At 42.9% G+C, this 24544-nt stretch overlaps 1 protein-coding gene across 3 annotated transcripts in view; it reads right to left on the bottom strand.

The window, feature by feature from the left end:
* Window positions 1-14941, bottom strand: part of PKIB (cAMP-dependent protein kinase inhibitor beta) — a 58442-nt gene extending 43501 nt beyond the window's left edge. The window contains exon 1 of one of the 3 annotated variants that reach the window (XM_063389905.1): window positions 14864-14941. The gene's annotated coding sequence lies outside the window, so the exon portion shown is untranslated. Of the gene's footprint in view, window positions 1-13855; window positions 13982-14276; window positions 14418-14863 lie in introns of those variants that run through there. The other 2 variants (XM_063389904.1, XM_063389908.1) reach the window with 2 other exon arrangements.
* Between the last annotated feature and the right edge of the window lie 9603 nt (window positions 14942-24544).

Raw genomic sequence — 24544 nt, 5'->3', positions numbered from 1 at the left:
TCACTGCACCTTCTCCTGCCTTGCGCCCCGGCAGTGTCCTGCACAAGAACACCCGTGTCTGTCAGCACCAGGGTTTCCATCAGACAGGCTCGGTGACTGCAATTGCTAATGCTCCTTTAATTGCTAATGCTCCTTTGGACCTAACAGGCTGGGACTGAGCACATGACATTCCACCTCTGGTGTCACTGAGATCAAGCCTGACATACAACAATGGGAGAACGCCTTGGCACACGGGGTATCACACGGATGGGAGCTGAGGGTCACCTCCAGACTCAGTGTGCAGTGACACCAAACCTCAAGCAAAGTGGTGGTGTCCTTGCTCTTTGCTCTGCTGTGTATGCACACCACTGAAATGATGGGACACTACCTGTGGAGCGCTTAGCAGCCTGGGAGTGAATGTAATTCTGATACTAATTCACCAAGGGTTTGTCCTAGTCCATCTCTCAGGTATGCATAGCAACAACATTCCCTCTGCTCATTCCAGGAGTGAATTCTTTCCTCCACCTATCCTGAGGAAGAGAGTGAATGCCTTTATACTTATTCTGAACCCAGTTCACATGTCACTGCTCTACATAAGGATATGGTCAGGCCGCACATCAATTAACCATGTTAACCATGCAGCTTTGCAGCGACAACAGGCAGATCTATACATTGTTTTATTTGCCCTTGGTATGGAGGACATCTCCAAAAAAAAAAAAAAACAACCTAAAAGCAGGGCCAGCATACCACTGTGCTGCAGAGATCCATCTGAGAGGGTACTGTAGCCAGGCATGATTTGTAACAGATGTTCTGATATATATCAGAAGCCAAATTCACCCTAATTTACCTTCAACTTCCACAAGGCAGAGAGGTACCAAGACAAAATCCTATCCTTCAAGTCCTGGGTGGTACATTCCTCAGGTCTTGATTTGCTGTGGGTCTAAGCTGGCAGGGTAAAAATACCCTGTGAAGCAGGAAACTGTTCTTCCAAGAGCTGTTAAACAGTTCTTCTAAGGATGCATTGCTTCCAAACAAATCCAAATCCCCCCTTGAAACAGAAATAGGGCAGGGTACATCTCACAGAAAGGAAGAAACACATGGAATAGGGCCTCAAGATTCCCTGTATTCAGCCAAGTTCTTTTCAGAATTTTATTCAATATCATAAAAATATTCATGCAGAGCAATTAAAGCATCTCCATTCCCACTGAAGGATGTCCAGGCTCTACAGTCAAATTATCATACAATGCTCTGAGTTTTCTCTATTTGTCCTTAGTAATGTTTTGCTTCTCCAAAGAATCCTCAGGGCAGCATGAAGGAGAGGAGACACCAGGTATTAGCAGAACTATCATGTGTGTTAGCAGCACAAAAGCTACTCTGCCCCAAATATCATCAGTCAGGGGTTTGTGCCTAACCCTCTTCCTACCACATGCTTTAATCACTTAACCACTCCTACAACATCCTCTCAGTTTTCATGGTCACTGAGTTTCCTGAGCTAATACTTGACTCTAATTTAGAGATGTGTGCTTTGAGCACATGTGGGAGCTGATTGTCAAAATACTCGGTGCTTATATGAAAATTGTATCTACATGAAGAAAAAGGAAGAAACTTCTACAAATAAACTACTCTCCTGAAATTCTGATCTTCAGCTACAGACTGGAGGCTGAAAAACAGGTACCAGATATCACAAATCAACACAGATAAAAGAAGCTGCTAGTTCACACTAAGTCCTTTACTAGTGCAAGTGGCAATTTTATCTGAAATTGTAAATGACTATAGAAAGAAAAATCAAAGTCAGGATTTACTAATAGCCTTTCTGAGATTTCATGCAACAAGAGAATGTGCTGAACCTACATATCCAGCAAAGCTGTATTTAGTAGTGCGGTTTCAGATTGCTTACAAAGTGACCTGAAATAGTTGAATAGATCTGGAGTCAGGGGTTGTAGGGAAAAACAAATTGAGTGAAAAACATTGCCCAGACTGTGCAGTGACAGAACCCTTGCTTTGTGCAGCATGTCAGTACATGTGTCTGGGATCATAAACACTTCACAATGGATTTCTATGATCACATGGTAGGCACAGCAAAATGCAGGGCACATCACTCATTTGCCTCACTAGAGGACACAAACGGCTCAGTCTCTCAAGAAGCCTCCCTGGTGACACAGTTGTCTATTCGGTGCTTTGAAGGCTTCAGCTCACAACTCAGAAGATAATGTTTTCCCATTTTTAGCAGGGACAAGCTGGAGATTCATGAGAAAACCTGCTCCTACCTCAAAGATCCTCAAAGCCCCCAGACACAGAAGAACACTTCCAATGCAGGATGCCCCACAACCACCCACAACACCAAAACACAGGGTGGAGGGGATCTTTCAGGTGCCACAGCCTAGACCATGGCACAAAACAACTTTGACAGCAAGATGTGGCTCATCATCAGGCTGAAGTAAAGGGTCAAGATGAGCAGAAATTGTGGCCGCAAATGGCCACAAATCCACCAAGCCAAGGTGAAGGTGTGAGGCCAAAGCTGGTGGTGTTTATATCCTTGGATTAGTTGGCACTTGCTGTGCTGCCTGCAGGTACTGTGAGCCCACACATCTAGGCTTTGTTGAAGCTCATTCTGGATTGACTGGATAACTGCCCTCACTACTCAGTGCCAGAGAAAAAAAATGCAGAAAAAAATCAGGGTTACATGGTAAAAATGCTTCTTCAAGATCAAGTTATGAAAAATAAGAATGGCTTAGATGAATTTCTGAATTATAAGTAATCAATTTAGTGGTGTAATAGAAAAGTCCTTTTGATCTGTTTGGCTTTCTTGTTTCTTGGCGCGCTTTTTTTTTTTTTTTTTTTTTTTTTTTTTTTTTTTTTTTTTTTTTTTTTTTTTTTTTTAATTTTGAGCCAGCTATCCCTCTAAAGCTCAATTCCTGCATTATCTTAGTAGGCACTGCTGATTCAAAGCAAGGATTAGTCACAAATCTGTGCCACCCCAGAGCCATTAAAACAGCAAGCTGGTGGATGGGAAAAGGGCACATGCATCTGATAACTAAGATGACCTTTCCTACAGATGCTCCTGTTTGATTACCAGTGTCTTTTCTGGTTATACAGTTACACCAGTACACTGTAACATCCCACTTCTTCCTGAACTGTGGAGACAAGACAGTCTTTACCACACCAGAACAGTGCCTCTTATGCAGTGCAAAGTCATGCAAAATCACCAGAACAATTTTATTCTTCCAAATAATGAAGATATTTTTATAAGTCCTATTAAACCATCAGTACCAACCCCAGCATTAAATTGTTGAATATGGAGCAGTTTTTCTATGGGAAATTTATGACCAAAGGAAATATTCTAGCCTTGGTATTTTTATAGCATGCATTCATTTTTTAATGGAGGATGATGGAGCTACCCAAGGTTTAAAATGGTATCCAATGTGTCCTCTGCCTTGAAGAAGAAAAGTAACCTGCATTGGAATACCGTGCCACAGCCCCCAAAAGAAGAGATGGCACCTGTCTGTAACTGGTGTTGCCAAAGTACATTGATTTAGTCAGCCAGCATTCTCCTCAGCAGACATTCTGCCCATTTTGGTTACAAAATGAAACCATCCTGACCTGTTTATCTCACTCCTCTGCTCAGTAACACTGATCCCCATTGTCAAAGTGCACACACAGGGGTCTTCAAGCTCTTTGCATGTGCGACAGACCTTGTTCCCTGAGCTCTTGCTGCTCTGTCACCTTAGCTCAGCCCCTCTCTCCCACTGGTGGCGGCCTTTCCAAAGGCTTCCAAGTAAACATCCTGTAAACTCAACACCCAAGACGAGAAACACAGTTCATGAGTTCTTTTACCAGTGACTTATTACCAAGTGCAGCATGACCTGAGAAAACAAACAAACAAACACAAACAAAAACCAAAACAAACAAACCAACAAACCAATACAACAAAAAACCAAAAAAACCCCAACAAACCTGTTATTTTTGTTCCTCTAATTTAGAAAAAGAGGGCACAATTTCTTCCAGAGAGCAGATGCCACAGAATTATTAGTGAGTGTTTCCTGGTATTTCGTTCACAGTTTAAACATTCAATTTGGAGTCGTAATAAGTGTTTGTTGAATGTTTGGCACAGTTAAGCTCTATTTTTATCCACAGAAGTATAATTTCAGATGTTACAGCTCACCAACAAATTCTGAATGCCATATTTGTTCAGAGTGGCATTTCTCCTAGGATCTACAACTCCAGAGCTGCATTGAAACATAATTAACAATATAGCACATCACTGCAGCTCCTCTGCATCTTCCACTTGCAAATAAACTGGTGCTAAACTCTGTCATATCCCAGCAGCGCTCTCTTCTCAGCTTGCCTTCCTCCTCACCTCAGCTTCCCTTCCTCCTCATCCTCCCCCTCTAAATTCAGAGACACAAATCTACAGAAAATGTGCCAAGATACTTTCTAAAGAGATGTAAAAATGAGAAAAGTGTTGTGTATATTCCTCACCCAAAATAAGCTTATGTGCCTTTTATACAGTCCATATGCTTATTTTCTTAACAATTTTTGAGACTCCCATACTGATACCAGACACGAACATGCCATAACATTCCTTCCTCAGTTTCAGGGCATTTTTCCCTGAGGTTATCTCTCCTCTGAACATTTCCAGAACACCTCCAGCCTCTCCCAAGTTCAGCACTGGCTGTGCTGGCACTGTGCAAACACAGCTCCCAACACCACGGAGCTGTTTTTAGCTGCCATGCTGCCTGAGGCTGAGCATCTTCCCCCTCATCACATCCCATTTAGTGATGAGCCATCTATCCTCATGCTTTGGAATGCTACACTCTCTCTCAAGAGATGGAGCCTGAAAAAGACATGCTCCAACAAAACAGCACGTCTCTGTGTGTTCTGTTGTCAAGGTCTTTGCCCCAAAATCACGAGGTCTCACCCTGCACCTCTTTTGTTCAGTTGTATAAATAGACCGGGCCTGCTGCCTTGCCAGAGCAGTTCAGACTGGCACAGGAGGAGTGAAGGCAGATCCCCCTGCCAGCTCCTGCTAAGACATCTGAACAAACATCCCCATTTTGGGAACAGCTTAACCTCAAATGGTAATGACGCCTCACCTTCGAGAGCTCCTGCTTTTCCAAGGCTGCAGGCTGGGGCGCCTCCCCTGCCCCAGCCACATCCAGGGATCCGCTGCCAGGCGTCCATCAGCTGGGACTCCTGCCAGACGGCAGCCGGGCTCTCAGCCTCGCCTCTCTTCCCCCACGGAACACTGGCGCTGGGAAGCCTTAGCAGGGCAATGGGACTGCGGGAGACATCCCCTGCCCCGGCGCTGCCGGCTGTTGTCTCTGCTCCCCGGCTCCCAGCCGGGAACAGAGCGGTAACAAATGCGCTCCATCCCGCGCTGAGGGGCAGCCACGCAGACGGGCCTGGCTGGACACCCCAGCTCTCCGCTGGCTCCCGTCACATGGAACTGCTCTGGGACGAGAGGTGAGAGCGGGGCTGCGCAGGTGCTGAGCCATTCAAATTAATATTGATCCTTTTTTTTTAAATTTTGCTTTGATTCACCTCTAATCTTACATGCTTTTTCCTAAATTCTGAAAAGGTACAGAGATGAGGCAAAGATACAGATTTAAAAAAAAATCATTCCCTCTCAAAATAAATGCCTAGAAAAATTGCATGGTTAAAATATTTATAGTAAGGACTAATCAAGCCATAAAAAGCTTCATTTAAAAAAAAAAATTAAAAAAAGAAAGAAAGAGGTGCATCTCTAAATCTCATCTTTCAATTCTTCCAGAGTATTTATTTAATTTTAAGCAATAGTACATCAGGTTCTAGGTTTTACAAAAATCCAAAGAACAAGCAACTGTTAAAATCATTAAGGTGTGAAGTTTTAATTGATTTTTTTGGTTGTCAGAATCATGAGGCAGATATCACTCCATGTCGATGTGCAAAATTGATCAGCTGGGTAAATTCGTTCAGCTTTCTTCTATGTTCTACAGATGACCAACTGCTACGAAAGAGGCCTCCAGCTTTCTTTCTTCTCCCTTTAGATGACAAAATGTAACTCTCTACAAAAGCTGGCTTGTTAACCAGTCACTTAAGACAATGAATATACAGCTGAATGTCTCATTACATCCCTTCAAGATGACTAACAACATTCAGTTTCCATTCTAAAATGTGTGAATTATCACAGTTGATTCAAACCAAGAAACTGTCTCTCCTTAAATGGGATTACAGCAAGCAGGTTTCCATCTGGAATTATTTTAATACTCAGTAAAGATAAATGAATTAGTATCACAATACTAGAATCATAATCTTAATTTGTTTTTTAGCTTCAAAACTTGCTAGAACTGAACACACTGAGTCTCTTGGGAAATCTGTGAGAAACACACCATCCAGTTTATTCTGTTTTACTTTGGAGTATTACTTCCAGCTACCTGTAACTAATGAGAATCCAGAAGGAGAGAAGGAACATAAAAGTGAGTTACTTATTAATAAAAGGAACTGTGTGGACAGCATGTACTCTCTCTTCAAACTGTAAATAATAAAACTACCAATTCAGAACAGAAAAAGCCAGCATTGCCTTTTCAGTGATGCTTTTTCCTCAAAGCATCATGACTTATGATAAACACCTTCTATGTTCAAGTGGAGACCTTCCAATCACATAAATAATAGGTTGTTTCCATTAGCAATTGGCTGAGAATTATTTTTATTCAGTTTAATTCCTTCGAGAATTCTAGCTTTTGCAGCAAACAAATGCAAGTTCAAGTGGAAAGAAAACAAATATTCCTCCAACCCTCAAACACTCATCTTTTTAAGCTTTTTTAAGCTCTCTGAGGTAAACAGCAAGCACTTTTAGTGACAGTTTCTGAGTAATGATGGGGAAGAGAGGGGAAGTGGTTGAAAGCACCACTGGCTTCTTAATGCCAACTCTTTTATGTTACTCAGAGAACACATGTTCAATCACTGCTTATGAAACAGCTTTGTCAACATGGACAGGAGCTTTTTGCTTGATGTTCGCTTAAACGAAACTCTAGCTATTGTAGAAACAATTCCTTATAGTTTACTTTTTGGCATGGTTCTTTAGTATTTTCTTATTAAACAGAAGCATCTCACAGCCTTAATAACAGACTAGTCAGTGGCTGTCTTGTCTGGAGGCTTTGTTACCAAGGGGTTTCACTGCAATCCAGCTCTTCTGAGAAGAAATTTAGAGAAAATATCAGAGGGGTGGTAACAACAGAATTTCTAATACAAGTAAGACACATTAGAAGAACCCCATCCCCACTTAGGGACCTTTGTTTTAAACATCAAAGTCACACCATTGCACACGATGCCTACTTCCAAAAAAGCAGTAGGCTCAGTGTTTAATTTTTGAATACAGAACATAACTATCACATTAAAGCTTTAGCAAAACATGTTTACAGAAGTCCTTGCATTTTTTATTGTACTGTATTGTACCTTGGAGAAAGCTTTTCTTAAGTGAACAAAAGCTGCAGCAGACTGAATTAGACTTGAAGCCTGAAACAGATCACATATAGTGCACTTAGAAATTGTTTTACAACACTGAATTTGGACTCAATGATCTTGAAGGTCTCTTCCAACCGAGTAATGCTGTGTGATTATGAGATTCTGTGAATTTAACCATTTCTAAGGCAAGCTGTATTAGTAAGATATCTTAAGGCAGGGACTGCAAACCACTGTGCTGTTGTTACCATCTGTTATTTCTTATTAAAGGTACTATCAACTGCCCTTCTTTAAATCTGGTTAATAAGGTGCCTCTTCCCTGTTATGTTTCATGCATAGATGGTTAACAAAGGCTCCACAGCAACTTTTCAGAGGCTTTTCCAGCTTTGAGCTCCATTCACTGGACAACTCAGGCTGGATGGGGCTCAGGATTCCCAGTCCAGCCCAGCACCAAGGTCAGATGAGGCTGATCATGGCTGTGCTCCCTTGGGGCTGGAACTCCCCAGAGGAGAGCTGGCACAGCCACTGTGGGCAGCCCACACCTCTGCCTCCTTGGATTCTTTTCCTTGTGCACCATCTGAGCCTCTCTGGCTTGGTCCAGCTGATACCCCGTGTCTTTGGCTCTCTCTTTTTGATCACCTCCCTCCTCATGGAACCACAGACTGTTCTCCAGAGCTGTCTTCTTCCAGACTGAGCCAGCCCATCCCTCAGCCTTTCCTCATGGGGCACCTGCTCCAGCCATGACCATCATGCTTCTGATACTCTGGAAAATGGCTCCTTCCCTGGAGGAGAATGCATTCCTTTTGCAAGGAAACAGGAAAGGTGAACTACACTGACACACTCCACAGCATCATGTGACTCTCTGTGTCCAGGGAACCGCAATCCTGTGTCCAAGCCTGGCTCTGCTACAGGCAGGGCTACAGCTAAATCAGTGTCTTCCCACTACAAGTTGTCTCTGTAGGAGCATCCCAGGCATCCTCTGAAAGAAGTGGCAACAGAATTGCAGACCTCTGCCCTGCTCCTCAGTTCCAGGGTGGCTTTCCCTTTTTTTTTTTTTTTTCCCCAGAAAAGCCAGTCCTCAAAATTTCTATTCATACAAACAGCAGAAAAACTTCAGCACTCCCAGTGTATTGTGGACTTAAATCAAGATGAAATGCCATATGATTGCTTAACATCTTTTTGTGTCATCTGCCAAAGCAAACTATGCTATTCACAACTGGCTAGACCCTGAGAAATATGTATACTTCAGGCAAACCATATCCTTCTACTTGGTACTATAGGAGAAATTCTGGTTCAAACACTATTTTCAGAACTGCTTGTCCACTCAGAGACAGGATTTCTAGATATCATCTTCCCATCTTCCTTTAGTCCTCTTACCCAACCAAACCTCATCCACAATGGATGGAAGAGACATACCAAGGTCTCTACATGTATACTTCCAGGACAACCTTACCAACACTATTTAATGGAAACTCCCTTAATTAAGAACTATAAAATCCACCTTTGTAGGTAGAAATTGCATATGAACAAAGCATACCATGTATTGCCCAGGAACTAAAGCTATTTTTGATGAGGCATAGGAAGGGTACAGAATCATCTCAATGACAATCTATTTGTCATCACTCAGTGAAATACCACAGAGCCCTTTCATCAGTTAGTATGAAATATTTAAGAGCTGCCAATGCTTCTTCATCTGTCTGAGCAAGACCAAGGTACCTTGTAATGAAGCAGATATAAAATATCGATGGGTCAGGTGCTCAGCTAAAGGATACAAATGACACAAGTTTCCAAAGTAGGCAAAATAAAACTTACAAAGGATGTTGAGCCTGAGAAAAGGACAGTACTTTGTACCAATAGAACACCAAGCTGTGTGGTGTTGAATGCTGCACATCTTCCAAGGGCATTTCAACAACTCCAAAGCTGCATTACTAACCACAGTTTCAGGTTGCTCAGGAGCCTATGGACAAACTTCTGGATTTCCAACAGAATGTTGTGAATTGGTTGCAAAGGTAATTGAAAAAGGCTAAAATAAAAGGCTAGCCATTTGTCCATGGGGGCTGGAAAGCAGCATAAATTATTCCCTCTGTTCTGCCTCAGCAGGTGTTCAGAACTGCAGGCATAAACATCACTGTGTACTGTAAACCTAGTTCACCTTCCTCTGGTGGATGGAATATGTGGACAGGATGGGGAAAGACAACAGAGATAGCTTTGCTATTATTATGTATGTAGCAAATACTGCTTAATATTTAAAATAAAAGAAGCAGCAGCAAAATGCAAAAAGCAAGTGCTCCCTGATCTGCAATTGTTTTTGTGGGATCTTCCTAGGGACACAGAAAATGGAAAATTTTTAATTCAGAACTGCATCCTTGCAGCACAACCCAGCACAGAAACTGCCCCTACCTCTGGGTTCAGCATGGAAAGATGTGTGCCACATATCAAAGCAAAGACATGCAGAAAACTTCTGCTGCATCTATTCAGTGCTTTTTGTGCTCTGGGAAGCCAGCTGAAATCCTCCTGTCAAAATGCTTCAGCCTGGTGCACTTGGGAGAGCTCCACACCCAAAGGCTGCACAAGGTCTGTCTCCCCATGCACAGTGCAAACCTGACCCTGGTAAAATCATCACCTTCCTTTGCTGACAGTGGTTTGTTTTGGCTGTAGTCAGACGAGCTGCCTCACCCACAGCTAAAACATGTGAAGGACTCCTGCTCCCAGCCCAGCCCCTGGTCTCTGAGCAGAGGCCACACTCCCTCTCTGCACGATGTCACTGCCCTTCTCTGCCCTGACAAGGTGAGGGCACAAGTTTGCATGTCCTACCCAATCTTTCACCATTGAACAAGTTAAACACTTCCACTGGAAAGGCTTTAAGATCCCTCCCTTGGATGCATTTGAACTGAAGCAGACTGGGTAGCACCTACGTACGATGCTACATCCCACGTTCCTGGGAGCCATGCAAACACTGGTGAGAAACTGCTGTGGGAGCTGTCTCTGACACCAGCTGGGAGCCACCCAGCCCAGGGCGTGGGGTGGCAGCTACCTGGAGCACAGGGAGAGCCCTGTGGGGCTGCCAGGAGGCCAGGTCCTTGCAGCAGGGAAGGATGTTGGGCTTCATCCAAGTACAAAAGGATGAGGCAGAGCAAGACACTACATAAGAGTTTGTGCTTGTTCCCAGAAAAAAGACATCACTGTGCACCTCTTCCTTCCTCTTGCTAATATGAAACAGGAATAAAGTCAAATGTAATTGCTATACAAGCATGGTGGTGCTCTGTCTTTAGTGGGGAATGAAGGCTTTAATGTATATAAACTGTAAAAGATGTAGAGAAGAATTTTGTACAACGTAAATGCAGCAAAATAATTTCAAATAATTATCCAGTGAGCACTTTACCAAATTAAATTCATGTATATATGTATGTTCATGCCCAGAGAGCAAGGCCAGTTGATACAATTTCTACAACAGGAAAAAAGCTAGCAGATCAGCTCAATACACTATTAAAACTTTCTAAAGAAAAAAAAAAAATTAAAAAATCAACCAAACCAAACAACCTCAAAAAAATCTACCCACAGTAATTTTATAGGGAGATAATGAAAGAGAAAATACAGATAAGTATTGTGATGCTGTTAACGCTGGCAAGACAAGGAAGGAGAAAATGGGCAATTACCCGTAAACACAGCTCCACAGTTGCGAAACAGAACAAATAATCAAAACAAACACCACCACTTAAAAGTCAATAAAAGCACATGTATTCATAAAGAATACATGTTTGCTAGACAAACTCACAACACCTTTTCATATTTCTCCTCCATTATCCTTCTTGTGACACAGGGAGAGTGTTACAGCCTCCCGCTGTGCAGAGAAAGCAGAAAGGACGTTGGGATGGAGCCTTAACCAGAAGAAACTGCAGTGGCAGTAGGAAGCAAATTAAAGTCTTATCAAAAACTTGTAAACAATTGAGAGAAACTGATTGTGGAAGAAGCTAGATTTTATTGTGATCGAGTGTAATAAGCTAGATTTTATTGTGATTTTACAGTAATCAAGTGTTGGCACTGAGTCAAGATAACAAAGAAAATTACTGCACCACTGGCTATCAGAAGAAAGTTTTTAAATTATGGACAAGGAAAGCAACACATTGGCTTACGGAGTCTAGGAATGACAGTGTCTGTATTCATAACTCATTATCAGAAACATCTCAGACCTATCGAGCTGATTTTGAGAGGACCATGGAATAGAAAAGGCACGATCAAAACTTCCACAACTGTGCACTCCCACAGAGCAAAGAAATTGAAAAATATAATCACCAAGCCTTGAGCAGCAGAAGTTATAAAGCTCAGCATCCTATGGAGCACTCACACAAATTTTCTGATGTCTGTTAAGTTGAATGCTTGCTAAAGCTCTTCCTTCAGTGGGGGCATCAACTCCATCTCTCTCATCTCCCTGGTCACCAGAAGTCTTGAGGTTTGTGAGATTTCATCACTTTGAACTCTCTGCTCTTCTGTTTATATTGTCAGAAATTAATACCCAAGGGTAAAAGAATTACACCAAAGCAATGAGGGGAGCTATCAGTCAGAGAGCATTATTATTGTTTCAGCTTCATCTCTAGGAAACCAGGCTGAAATTAATATAGTCAGGGCAGAAGGGAAGAAATAACAAACATAAATCAAAAATGGGAAAAACTTCTAAACCCAGAATTTTTAAGTCAAGTACAGAAGACATTATTTCACGTGAGGAAAGCCAGATTTGGGAGCTTTTCACAGACAGATCACCATTTCTGACTTTCTAGGATTTCTGCTAAGCCATACTCTTAGGCTGCAATGAAAATCTGGATGATCCCTCGTAAAAACGCAAACGCCAGAATCTTAATCCATTCTAACACAGATGTTTGACTGTCTAAATACTTCTACCAGACAAGATCACTTGGATTTACTTTTGTAATTCTCCCCTTTCAGTGGAGGGGGTGGTCCCATGGGTCTGGGCAGCCAGCCTGTATGCCACAGAGTGCAAAAAATCAGTCCAAAATCCGGAACTGTTCCACTGCTCACAAAACGGTTTGAGAGAATGAGGTGAACCCTAGGGAGATGCTGCAGTGCATGGAGGCTCTGGGGACATCGAGAAGTGGAGAGAACACACCAATTTCCTTCACTTTCCCCCCAAAGCCAGTCAAGAGGAAGCCAAAGAACCAAGTGTGGTCCTGAGGCATCTTCACTGAGTTTCTATCTCTCTGCATTTCATGATTTGCATCAATATTTTTTTAATTTGTCATGATTTTGAAGTTCATGTATATTTTATAGCACACTGATATGTTATGCTGTTTTGCCCTAATTTGTAACTGTCATCAGCCATATAATAACAATAATAAAAGACTGGTCTCTGTTCCAACAGTGTGTATTTCAAAACCAAGGTACAGAACTAAACCTTCATTCTAATAGTACACTAAACTGTGTGGTTTTAGAAGTTATGTGGGTATTTATAGTTAAGTTTCAAATTATCTTACTTATATATGTATTTGCTATCAATCACAATATAATATTTCAAAACCATCATTGCATGAACACTCCAGTTCAAAATTTCAAAAAGAATATTGTAAGTTGAAACAAAAAAACTCAACAACTCAGACCATTCTCATCCCTGAGACTTCTTCAGCCAGAAAAGGTAAACAGTGTCATTATCTTTCCTGCAGCTGTTTTTAAAGTCTCTGTTTTGATTCAATTTTTCATTAAGAAATGTTTTTGATACAGAAGGTGATGAAGTTATCCTGAGCAAGTCAATATGCCCTATATATTTCCACATTAACCAATCCTAACCACAATGCCCCCAAAGGTAGACAGTAATTTTATCTATTGCTTCAGGAATTTTTAATATTCTTTTACTTCTCTGTTTTAAAACTAAACCACTTGTCTGTTCTGCAGAGTCCACAAATAACTTCAACAAATGCTGAGAAGCATCATTTATAACTGGATTAAGAAACAATTCTCTTACCGCCAACATTCTGTGGCAATCAGAAAGGAAAAAAAATTTGCCTCACGTGTGATTAAGTACAAAGACATTCCTTGCAAACACAGAAAGCTGAAAGTCAGGGATGTATTTTACTGGTTTTCTAGGCATATATTTTGCATTCACAAACTGCATGTTAGTTGTTCATTATCTTGTCGGTGCAACTTAAATTATGGACTTCATGCAAAACAGCTATGTTTCAAATGTGCTGTAATGGGCAGTAAATTACTCTCTAGCCTTCGTGTTGTCACCACTGATTAATTTAACCATATAAACATAATTTCAGGAAGGTGACGTGCTTAAAAATCGCACCTGGTGCACTTCTGATTGCTTTTCTGCCGAAGAAAAAGTCATTTCAGTTTCCTCGCCGATGAGTGACAGCCTATGTATGACACCGATTAGCGGCTTCCCCTAAAGGTTAATAAAACCTGGCGCTAAGAAACATCAAACCTGGTTCGTCCGGAAGCATCCAGGGCAGGAGGCACAGGCAGATCGCCCGTGACCTGTTCCGAAGAGCGCCTGGGACACGGCGGTCGGGCACGGGACACCGCGTCCCCAGGACCCCCCTCCCCAGCAGCCTCACCCGGAGCTGCCGGGCCGCCCGCCCTCCGCTCCAAACTTCTCGCGTTCCCTTCGGTGCCCGGGGGGGACGCGCACGGCCTCCGGGCACTCCGGGAGCGCTCCGGGAGCGCTCCGCTTGGCGGGCGGCCCCTCCGCCACCCCGCCGCTCCTGCGGGATGTTCCCTGCCGGCAGCCGGCCCCGGCGGCCCATCCAGCCCCGGCGGCCACGGCCCGGGCGGAGCGGGACGAGCCCGCTGCTCTCGGCCCCCGCCCGGTCCCGGCTTCCCCCGCCCGCTGCCGCCGCCCTCACCCGGCGCCGGAGGTCCGTGCCCTCGGATCGCGCTGCGCCGGGAGCCGCGGCCGCGCCGGGAGGCGGCGGGATGCCGAGCCGGGATGCCGTGCCCGGAGGCGGCGGGCTGCCGAGCCGGGATGCCGTGCCGGGAGGCGGCGGGATGCCGAGCCGGGATGCCGTGCCGGGAGGCGGCGGGATGCCGAGCCGGGACGCAGAGCCGGGAGGCGGCGGGATGCCGAGCCGGGACGCAGAGCCGGGAGGCGGCGGGATGCCGTGCCCGCCCCCGGCGCGCCCGTCCCCGCAGCCCGTCCCGCGGGGAGCAGCGCGGGGGGCGGGCCCCAGGGGCCACCAGACCTGGAGGTGGCGGGAGTGGGGCACCCTTCCCCAAAATACAGAGGCGGGTTGGCTCAGGCTGCCGCTGCGGCCGAGAGAGGGGACCCGGTTAGGACACCCCCTCCCCTGCAGCAAGCGCGGAGGGACGCACCTGCCGAGGGTCGCTGTTCCCTGTGCCCCTCACAGCCCCCAGAGCTGTCCCGCTGCAAACTGATGTCGGGGGAAAGAACAGGTCCCGGTGCCCTAAAAACAATAGGCAAAACAGCTCTTACCTGTAGCCTTGCTGACTTTACTCCCTTCTCTTTCCCTTTCTTTGGCTGCAGTCCTTCAAACTGCACCAGCAAAATGACACAGGACATCCTCCCACTCCTGCCCGACGCAAGCAGAGAGCGTGTGACAAAAAGTTGGCACCTGGATGCAGCCATATGTGACCCTGTTTGGCTCCGAGCCTTGTTACGGGGCACGGGGAGAGGCCGTGGTGCAGCTGCACGCCGCTGTCAAGGCTGCTGGCCTCTGGGACATGCCTTCAGGCAGGAGTTTGGAAAAATCCAACCTTGGCCTGAAATCAGCAGTCTTTGCCATCTTCCACTTAAAATGGTGAAGAACGCTGCGAGTTCTCTATCTTAAAGACTATGTTTCAGTGGAAACACAAAATTAACATCTTCGGGCGTGTTCTACCACATAATACCAAACTGGCTTTGAAAGCTTTTTAAAAGATCTAGACATTTTGAGCATAGGGTAGATTTGTTTATTTTGTTTTTTAAATTGTACCAAAAGGACTTTAGACTATCTGTTTTGAAAATCACGCTACAGTCTACGTGTACATACATACATAAATACATACATACATAAATACATACATACATACAGATATAGAGATATATATAGATATATATATGAGACTTCATCCAGCTGTTTCCCTAAAGCCAGTCAGAGCCAAATGAAAGGGAAATCTGCACAGAGGTTTTCCATTTAAACTCAGAAACTTTCCATTTATATTCTGAGAACTGGAAAAATGCAGACAAAGATGGGTATCTTACCTGTGTTTTTCAGTGCTTACACTACAAACCATGCCAAGCTTTTCATCATATTTATTTATGACAACAAATAAAGAAACCAGAGGATTAGAATTTTATTCCATTTTGAAAATGAGGTTGGCTTTCATGAACCTAAAATCCCTTGGTTTTACTTCTTACATATTTTAGGCATGACCTAGAATACTTAGGATCTATTTTTAACATTATTTAAGCCATGTTGTTAAAGTAATCCTATCTACAATGGGAACTTTAAACACCAAATAACTCAGGTGACTTAGAATTGTTATGTTGCATTTTTATTAGATCTTTCCAAATGTCCTCTTAAAGTATAAGAGCTGTACTTTGGAGTCCTGCCAATACTCCATCTAAAATATTTTTCTTCGAATATAATTCACTGTATCTCTTTCGATGATTAGTCTCTTTGCCATTTATTTCATTATTTGGGCAGATGGCTTGATTTCCCAAAAAACCCTCTTATGACTACTATTTTTAGCTTAATGACAAAAGTAACTGGTAGGTGTCTTTCCTTTACCAGGTTATAAGGAAGGTTTATTCAGAAGAATGATCCTGAAGTTGCTCTCTCACAAAGCTAGTGTTTGTACTATAGATTTACATTCAGCACCTCCTTTTTCCAGCAGAAAGTGAAATTCAGTTTGCTGGTCACTGTCAGAGCTTTGTTTGTGTGAGAATACACAGGTATTAGTGCCAAGGTCCTGTCCTATACTCAGCTTGGAAACGTGAAGGCCTTGACATCCCTGTAGCCCACCTCTACATATTCTGAGGGAAAATCCAACCTGTGGATTTCTTCAGGCTGAGGCAGTTGTAGGAGTTGTGAGGTAGCAGGAGATGCTCTTCACCTTTCCTGATGCAGCTGGCATATGCTGTGTGCAGGTGGGATTTCACGTGTGGGCGTTGGAGTGGAGCACTTCAGACACCTGCTCTGAATCACATCCAGCACGAATGCCTGGAGGAACCACTGATGCCTATGAGGGAGATGGTTACTCCATGACAACGAGTTCTTCAGGGATGTGCGTGTTCCCAGTGTGGCACTGAGAGAAAAAGCCTTTTTGCAAATGGGTGAATCAGATACCTTAGTGGTGTTCAGTAATGGAAAGCTGCTTTGAAGCAGCTGGGATCAATTTATTTTCTGCTGTGGGCATGCCTTGACAGAAATGTGGAGCTTCCCTACTTAGAGCCACAACTGGGTTTCTCCTTAATTTCTTTATTATCAACTGCTATTTCTTTCTTTTATTTCTCCTTTCTTGTAGCAAAATCAATGTCACTTGAAAAAGAAATTTTGTATTTGTAAGTCTTGCTGAGAAATTTTTCATGTTGTAGCCCTGTGCAGTTTCTGTATTTTTAAATATCTGGAGGATTAGGAAAAAAATCCTAGTGTACTTTAATAATATTCATGCTAAACCTGTCTTTCTTTGTATTATATTGCACATATTGTTGGGAGTTTCAGGTTCCCAAAGACGCCTCTAATGAAATCAATTGCTCTCAGAGGAAACAAACCAGCGAGGAAAATACCATAGATGACTGTTTTTGAATTTCAGTTGCGAAATTCATGAAGAAGATTATGGTGCCCAGGAGACAGGGAACAAAGTCAGTGGCTTAGATCCTTGCTAGTCCTGTGACCATGTTCCATGTTCCACTTGGCATCTAAAATTTTAAAGATAAACAGGACATCAATAAAGTAAAAACGAAACAAAACCAAAATTCAGACTTTTATGGCTGTTTTGCTCTCTGCAGCGGGCACTGGCGGTACAGCCAGGAGGGGAAGGGGATAACACCTGGGGAGCAGTGGGGAGCTGCAGGAACACCATCCTTCTCTGGAGGCCACCTCACTGGATGGGCCATGGAGAAAATGTCCTGCCAGTGGCCCTTCCCTGGGGATTGAGCTTTGCTGAGTTGGGTTTTCAGTGGATCTGAGCAGCCATGGTACTGGATGTAGCAATGTATCAGAGGCTGAGGCTGCCTTTTAAGCTGGAGGCAGAATCTTGCCATAGTACAGGCTTCTGAACTCTCTCCCTTTTGCTAGAACACTGATTTTAGAAAGCTGACATTTTGGACTCCTTAAAAGAATCAACTTAAGAGCTCCAGAATAAATGAGTATTCCTTTGGGGAAAAAAAAGACCTCTTAGATAAATGGGATGACAAAGCAAAATAGATGAGATTTTATCTGAGGTAAAAGACATTTTTCCAGAAGCAGAAGTCATGTGCAAACAAGGGAGCATACACAGATCCTAAACCTAAAAAAATTAGGCTTAAAATATAAACGAAGAGTTTGTAGAACAACTTGCTAAAGGAAAGCATAAAAGTTATTCATAAAACCTTAGACCACAAGAACTAGGAAGTTCTACAGAGCTGGGGGATTACTAAGGAGAAGGAGGATCACAAAAAGCCACAAAAGACGTACTAATGCAACTGTTTGTTTACAGTGCTCTCTACCAGAGAAGCTCTTCCAGAGCTTGGAGACATTCATATCCATCCACTTTCTTTACAAAATCTGGTCTGCAGAGTTATCCCATATTGAATGGTTGGAAGAAGACACAAAAAGCTCATGTAAGGAAAATGGATAATGAAATTAGCTTGCCTGAGTCCTATTTACCTGGAAGTATCTTGAGAGGTCAGGTACTGAACAACTGTCCCACTAAGTCTGAGGTAAATTTGCCGTTCACATACCATCCTGGCCTGTATCAGCAACAGTGTGGCCAGCAACACCAGGGCAGTGATTGTCTCCCTGTACACAGCACTGGTGAGGCCACACCTAAAATTCTGTGTTCAGTTTTGGGCCCCTCACTACAAGAAAAACATTGAGATGCTGGAGCTTTTCCAGAGAAGGGCAATGGAGCTGACAGAGATCTGGAGCACAAGTCTTATGAGGAGCAACTGAGGGAACTGGAGTTGTTTAGCCTGGAGAAAACTCTCTATAACTACCTGAAAGGAAGATGTAGCCAGGTGGACCTTGATCTGTTCTCCCAGGTAACAAGCAGTACAGTGAGAAGAAATGGTGTCAAGCTGCATCAGGGAGATTTAGACTGGATATCAGGAAAACTTCCTTCACCAAAAGGGTCATTCAGCATTGGAAGAAGCTGCCCAGGGAAGTGGCTGTGTCCCCATTCCTTGGAGGTGTTTAAAAGACGTGGATGTGATGCTTAGGGACACAGTTTAGTGGTGCACTTGGCAGGGCTGGGTTAATGGCTGACTCGATGATCTCAAAGGTCTTTTCCAACCTAAAGGATCCTGTGATCCTATTGTATGATTCTGCTGTATAATTCTTATGAGGGAGCTGTGCCTCTTCTCATCTCCTAGAGGCTTCATCAAGCTCCTTCATATGTAAATGTTCCACTTTATATAGACTTTTAAATTCCACTAATACTTCTGTCTAGGTCTTTCTGGAAAGAACCTTTATAAGGAGCCTCAACTACCTTGAGATTAAAAGGATTAATAACTACTTAGAGACCCATCACAGGTTATTAAAGAAAATCATCCAGATTCAACTTATACCTCACAAAACACGAAAAGAGTCACTGGATGAAATCCTTAGGCAGTGTGTTTGAAACAAATAAAAGGAAGTACCTGTTTTATGCCACGCATTATTAAATGACACTTCGCCCATATGATCAGAGAATAAAGTAGAAACAAAAATCATAAATGGGTAAAAAAGTGCAAATTATGGGAGAAATATTTATCAGGTGCAATTAAACACAAAGATTGAGATTCCCAGTTCTTTATATATATGACGCCTCTAATAAATGACCCAAAACAACAAGGGTACAGAAACAGAAAAGCAGGTGCATCATCTATGTCTCAGCTTCTTGCAGCTTTAATACTTGTGGTCTTTTCTTGAGGAAAGCTCAGACTCTAAAGACTTTCAGAAACCTTCTCAGAGAGAAAGTTAGTTGGGAAAGGTGACTAGGAATACTAGATTTTTTAAATTTACTTATTTACCAATATCTCCATTAAAATATCTGCAGGGTGAGCACTGCATGGAGCCCTCCCTAGTTTTCATAGCACAATTACTCTAAATGACAGCATCTTGTTCTTGTTGCCATCACACCCTCACATTGATCAAAGGCAGGACAGGGCCTCCAACATGCTGGCCTCCAGCAACTGACCTCTGAGTTAGCACAAAGCAAGAGTGAACTCCACAGGAACTGAAAGCAGCTGTGAGGCAAAAATCAAGCTTCTGATTCATGAGATTGATTACACGCATACATCCCAACACACGGAGACTTGCAGCGCAGACATCCTGTCGGCTGCGATACAGCACTGAGCGTCACGTCTTGCTGCGACCTGGAACAGAGCTGACAGCTCTAAATGCACTTGGAGTCAAAGCACTCTAAGGGGACGGGAGGAGATTACAGTGCCCAGAGGATCTGCAGCTGAAATGGGTGTTTGTATCAGAATGACAAAGCCAGGGTCTGAACAGAGATACTGCTTTCTCAGCCCGGAGTTGCCCTGACAGGTTGCATGTGAGATGTGCCTTGCAGATATCCTGTTCCTGCCTCCTGCCCCTCCTCATGTCCAGGCACATGAATTCACAAAAGCCTTAGACGATTTAAATAGCCTGGTTACAAAATTGTATTGGAACATAGATACTGATGCAAACTGTACAGCCTGTTGGCACTGCATGAATCACACCAGGCCTAGAAAGAGTCTACATTAATTCCAAGTGTGCTGTATTTCCATTTCCAAACTGTTCTCTTTTCCTATTCATACTGTGTGTTGCCTTCATGTAAATTATTTTCTTTCTTTTTTTTTAGTTTTCTTTTGCATCTGTTAATGCTTTTGCCAAGTCTCTGTATACATAGCTAATTTCCAAAGCTTCGCTCATCCTGTTCTGTGTTTGATCTCCAGTTCTTCCAAAGAAATATTACAATGGCAATCAGAAATTGAGATAAAGAAAGAAGCATCTCTTGAAGTAGTTGTTACAAACAAACCCCTATTATAAACAGAACCAAAAGAATAAGGAAAGGGGTTTTCCTACTATAAAGGTGTTTTTTTGCATCCCAGATAAGTACACAGTGGATTGGTGTCCTACCATTTGGTCATCCTCCCTTCTTTTGTATGAAAAACTTGTGCTAGCCTTTGAAGGCTGTTTCTGGTTTCCAAGGGAAGCAAGCTGCTCCCAAGTCGCTGCCATGGGAGCACAGGCAGAGGGGCAGCCTCCCCAGCAGCACATGCACCGTGCCACTGACAGCATGCTCTTCAAAGGACAGAGGCTGGTGGCACTGCCACTGAGCGGGCTCCTCGCCGAGATGGCTGGTGTGATGCATGGCTGTGTTCAGGAGATACATCTGAGAGTGGCTATAAAACACCTGCCATTAGGAGGTGCAACACCTGCATTTACAAAGTCACACATGAATTAGGTGCTTCTGCTGCCTGTGGGCATTAATGGGCATGACACACAGCTCTGCGTGATGCAGCAGCTGCCATGAAATCACAACGCTGTTGTCCAATGTTTGATTCCGAAAACTACAGAAGCACTGTAACAAATACAATTGTTGATAAATACCTGGAATAGCCTGCTGGGTGAAAAGTTCATTAAAAGTCACATTCAATTAACAAATGACTGTCACAGCCAGATGTGTATATCCTGAGGTATAGTTTAATATGTCAGACACAGACAAAATGACAGGCTAAATGATGATTAATGCTTAGCTGACAATTTCACAAAGCATCACACTCAGTAAAGGAATGCCTCTGAAATCAATAGCCTAATTTACATAGCGCCAGCTAACTTGGGTGAAAATATGAAATAAGGAAAAATAGATGAGATATTTAAAAAAGAAGAATATTGCAATGTGCTGACAGTCATTCCCCAGTCTATATTTCTGTTTCACCTGGCTGGGGAAGAAACATTTCTTTTTCAGGTCAAAAATTAGAGAAAGATTTTATTTGAAGTAATGAACCAAAGCAACAGACCTCTAAGTGCATTTCCCAAAAGACAAAAAAGGCAACGTAGGGTGTCGAATGTGACTGACTGGGCTTCTGAAGAGAAGCAGCATCACACAGAAGACCCAAAGTGGAAGTGTTCATGAGCCTTTCCAGAGCTTTGTGAAACATCCTCCAGGCCTGACAAGTACTATTGCGAAGTTACAACAGAAAGACAGGCAGCTGAAACTGTGCTTTCATCACATGAGTGTGCTGGCAACAACACTGAGTTAAGGATTTCTTCTGCCTGCTTCACAGATGGTCACTTTTAGCTCCATGAAAAGGTGAATCATCTCCCACAAATGGCTGTGGGCTCATGCTGGATCCAGCAATTGGAGCATAGGGTGGGACACAGGCACTAGTGAATATTACCAGAGGGTTATCATGAAAGCATGGGCTCCACCAAGCTCTGCTCCACTGCAACCATCAACATGCACTTAATTGTGTGGGTCAAGACCTGGGCTGACTTGGCAGAGCTGTGTGTCACAAGCTGGAGTGCGTTCAGACATGGCCTTTTGCTGGCGTGATGTCCAGTTTATGCACTGGCATTTAGAAAGAAGGCACTGACTCCTTTTGTCACCCAGCTCCAAGTTCCAGTGCAGGAAAGTGCAACTCAAGCAGCGTAGAAAGGTTGCCAGGCCATTACCTGTGTCCTAATAGTCAAGTTTTGCAGCATGAGGCACAGAAAAGGTACAATGCAGGCACTGGAAAATTGCACTGTTGGCTTTATAGCAGTGAGAAAAACAATGAAAATTGCTCTTGTTTTGTGAAATAGTTTCTTAACAGTCTCTGGTGTTCATGATTTTGTCTTGTCTACTCAGTGACCCCTGAACCTCTGGTGATAGAAATTACTTAGCAAGTCGGTTTAGTTGGAAGATTCACACAGTTCCCTGATCTCTGTGGTATCAAATTCTGGACCAAATGCACCAGTTCTTTATTCACATATCTTTATAATAATTTCTTCCTCATTCTACTGGAAAGGTACAAGGAAGCTAGAAGACATTTACTTGTGTGGCTGTCTGAAAGATGTTTCTTTGCAACTAAGGTTAGTTCAGCCTCTCAGAGTGCTAATATTGGCTCCTGCAATAATGTTGGAAACTGTTTGAATTCCTGGACTGAACATTTTCACTTTTTTCTGAGCTATCTGTCCTCTGCACACCATAGCAGTTAGACAAAAGGATTATATGGGGTGGGGATATGAACCAATCCCAGCTAGAAATGTTGGGAAATTGTCCTACCAGGAGCAATCTTGTCAGAACTCCAGAATAAGCTGTAGTTACTGGGGAAAAGTGCTAAAAAGGCAGTAAACTGAGAGGGAAGAAAAAAAAAGAGAGAAAGAAAAATAGTTGAATATGAAGAATAATCTCCAGTTTTCACAGTCTACAAGGGCCAGGTTCACAGCATTCTTCTCGTTCATTTGTTTATGTTTATGGATATACAGGCTGCAGTGGCATCTCTGAGGTCTTCTCATGCTATTTATAATGTGCTTAATACTTCTGTAAGTGTTTTACATTATTATTATCTCAAATTTTATTTTTTTAATTTTTTTTTTTAGTAAAGAAAATAATAACTTCTCTTTCAGCTATAAACTCCCAGTTCTGCAGGTCTGGGAAATGGCTTAGGAGAACTGCTCTTTTCAGATGGCAGTCCCAGCTAAACACGTGGTGTGTTAAGGTACCCAGCTTACCTTGGTCATCTCGAAAAAGCCATGTTGTTCCTCAGACTTTTGTTAAGTAGAGAGCACTCTTTAGTAAGCAGTGTGTAAAGGAGCTGGAGCTTCTAAAAGGACATAAACAGAACTCTCAGTGGCTGCAACAGCTGGAAGAGCAAACAAGCACCAAGATGTGTCAGTAGCACAAATCAGTAGATAGACAAAAGACAAGAGCAACAGCACTGGGGAGAATTATCTGCATGTCATCACAAGGTGATTGGAGAACTGGTATTACAGGCATCCAAGCACATCACTATCTATTGTGGTGTTAGTTGTCATTTAAATTTAGTGTCTGAGCAATCTGGACTAAAAACTTCCAGATATAAAAGACACTAAATGCAAGTAACTTGGACTAAAAGAAATCAGAAAATAGAGTGGACTTGAATCTGAGTTTCCACTTCAGATGTAGGGATCATTATGTCAAGAATGATGTAAGCAGTAATAAGCTTGCATTGTGTCTTCCTGGGAGGTACTGATTTCATGGCTGGCTGAGAGAAGTCTCCAGGGAGAGAGCACGTGGATACTGAAAAGCAGAAAAAAACAGTTCTCAAGAGGAGTGAAAGGACTTTTTGTCTTAGAAGTCAAAAAAGACAAGAGAAGAAGTTTCATGAAAGAACCTCTCAGAATGAATCAGCTCTTTGGAGTATATCAAGTTACCTTTACAAAACAGATTGTTTCTGTGTATTCACCATTCAGGAACCTTCAGTGACTCAGTGAATTAATTTCTTTCAGGAAGTTTCTCAGAAGTGTCTCACCAACATTACTGGAGAATTAATCTTTATAATTCAGTTGTCAAGCAGTGTGACTGATCACCTATAGTCTAATTCTTGCTCCCTCATTAAATGGTCTGTGTTTCAAAAATATATTTTCTCCTAAAAAAAATCATCACCTAGTCAGAAAATTAATCTCAAATTTAAGCAGCTTTGAAGATCAAAGTTCTTAACTTTGTGTTTATTAGTCTCAGGAAGTGAACACATCTAGGGCATAGACAACGGATTTGAAGATACAGACTGACCCTCTTAAATAACTTCATATAAGATTATCCAGGCTTTTGTAAGATGGGAGTATTAATAAATCAGAAAATCTTTATGATCTTTAAGAGAATGATGGATTTGGAGGTCCAGAATATCATACCAGGTAATGAATCTGTAGGGAAAGAGATTGAGGATGGAAATACCTGAGATTTGATCAGTTCTGAGGCAGGCAGTTTGAGCAAGAATCTATCCAACAGGAAAACCATCAGTGAAGGGTTGGGGAGAGAAATG

The sequence above is a fragment of the Prinia subflava genome, chromosome 2 (genome assembly GCF_021018805.1).
Source record: "Prinia subflava isolate CZ2003 ecotype Zambia chromosome 2, Cam_Psub_1.2, whole genome shotgun sequence".
In the NCBI taxonomy this organism is placed as follows: domain Eukaryota; kingdom Metazoa; phylum Chordata; class Aves; order Passeriformes; family Cisticolidae; genus Prinia; species Prinia subflava.
Note: the sequence above shows the minus strand (reverse complement) of the source record. Positions and strands in the feature narration are given on the sequence as shown.